At 34.4% G+C, this 2346-nt stretch overlaps 1 pseudogene; it reads right to left on the reverse strand.

Moving 5' to 3' along the window:
• Positions 1-350: 350 nt before the first annotated feature.
• Positions 351-719, reverse strand: LOC147616033 (histone H3-like centromeric protein cnp1 pseudogene; annotated as a pseudogene).
• Between the last annotated feature and the right edge of the window lie 1627 nt (positions 720-2346).

The following is a 2346-nucleotide window of genomic DNA, read 5'->3' on the forward strand; positions in this document are numbered from 1 at the left end:
ATTTTTGTACTTGCTTCTATGTCATGATGTAGCAGTTTCTATATTAATAAAAATATATTTTTAAAGTTTTGTTGTATTCTTGCGATCAATAAATAATATTTAATTATTAATTTAAAATTAAAATCAACAAATAATATTTAATCATTAATTTAAAATTAAAATCACAATACAAGTAGACACTTGGCAAGGATTAAAAAAAATATTTTCATTAAGTAAAGCATTTACATCATGATCACATGAGATTACATTGTGAAATATACATGAGATTATCTTAAACCCTAAACTGTGGCTCTTCATCACCATAATCTTCCCTCCACTTCCGCATGCGTAGAACTAGCCGCATATCTTTGTCAGTGATGGTGACTCTTGGCATGGACAGCTGCATACACTGTGACACAATATATGTCCACCAAAAAAGCTTCAGCAGCCTCTTGAAGAGCTTCCAAAGCTATAGTTGTCCATCGTGTGGAAGCCTCACTATTGTCGACCCGACGATACCATCGAGATAGCTGGCTCGCGTTCAAATCATCCATAATCTCCCTAACGAGGCGATGAAAAGGCCTCCTTGGGATCAGAAGGTCTGCCGTCTTCTGATAGTTTTTGATTTCCCGAAGAGCGACGATGCCGGGTCTCCACCGACGTTTGCGATGTGTGGGCGGTGGTGGGGGCCTGACCTTCACGGGATCAACCCTCTTGGCAATCTGCTTCGTGCGAGCCATGTTCTTGAAGAAGATAAAACAAGAATAGAATAAAAACAAAAGACTCTAAACTTATATTTATAACTTGAAAATATAACTTACATTTATATTTTTATAGAATAAAAATAAATATAACTCTTAAATTTTTTAGTAATTTTTATTATATTTAATAATTTCCTTTTTTATAAGATCCCCTTTGATGCAACATCTCACTAATTCCCTAGGGTTTCTAGAACTTCGTTCCATGTTTAAAGTAATCTAATTTTTAGAGTTTTTTTTAAAGTAAAGATAAAATTTTCAAAACTTCTAAATCCATTGAAATTTTATACACTTATAGTCTTCCATGTATACATGTGTGAAAAATCCTAAATCCGTATGAGGCTTGTGAACAAAAAAATAATGCTTTCGATAAACTTGAAAAACTATATGAGAGGAAAAGATAATAACACCCAAAGTATTGAGAAAGAAACATCAAATTGTACTTGTATTAAAAACACTTCTCATAGATTACAAGTACATTAAAACAGGTTCAAATGATTTACTCAAATCATATTATCCATATTCAAACTGAAGACATTAGCATTATTACGAATCCTTCGTACAAGTCTTAAATCCTTGTCCTAAGAGTGTGTGCTTTGCATAAATAGCTGCCAACGGACCATCATGCATGAGGTCCACCGAATATGCTTCTTGAAGAGCTAGCAACGCTTGGGCTAACCATCGCTACACATTGTTGACTATAGAACTAAATTACATAGAACCTATTACGAGACATTCGCTGGAGATCTTGAAATATCTCTCACCAGTCTTAAAAATAGCGCTCTCAGTATGATTAAGTTTGTACTTTTCTAATACTTCCTTATTTCTTGAAGAAAAACAGTGCCTGGTCTCTATCTACACTTCTTGTGACGTGGCAGATTTGGATGTGTTGTGCCTGTAGTAGTGCCTCCTAGATTGTCAAATTGAGTGCGCTCACTATCATTCTCCGTTGGTATATTGATCTGGGACTGTGTTGGACGAGTCTTAGTAGGGTTCCTCTTAGCACTTTGCTTAGTACGTGCCATGGCTTGAAAGCTAGAAGAGTATAAAATGTAAATGTCTCACCACTTATAAGCACTTATAAGTAATAGTTTAATCAACTTTAAAAATAACACAACTGTTTACACACAAGTATGCATATACTCTCACACACAAGTATGCATATCAACACTATCAAAAAGTTATCCATGTTGACTTTAGCAAACACCTATTTCTTCAAAACATTGGATTGTTCCAATATTGTCATAAACATAAAATATTATTTCATAATTACAATTCTATCGATATTTTCATTTGCTACCGACTCTCTCTTGGGTTGTCAACCATTCTACATGATTTTCTTTGGCCATGCTATTTTCATACCTTGCTTTCCTCACTTCATATATTGTCCTGCGAACAACTTTTGTATCATTAGATTTGGACTTTATTAATTTTTTCCCATATCTTATCTCTATTCTCCTATACCACCCATTGGAGTAACTGCCTTATAGGATTGAAATCATTGATTCCACCTCCATGTGCCGTGGGCCATGCTATTTTCATATCTTGCTTTCCTCACTTCATATATTACCCTGCGACAGCTTTTGTATCATTAGATTTGGACTTTATT

The sequence above is a fragment of the Cibotium barometz genome, chromosome 39, assembly GCF_041138505.1.
Source record: "Cibotium barometz isolate CiBa-2024 chromosome 39, ASM4113850v1, whole genome shotgun sequence".
Lineage (NCBI taxonomy): Eukaryota > Viridiplantae > Streptophyta > Polypodiopsida > Cyatheales > Cibotiaceae > Cibotium > Cibotium barometz.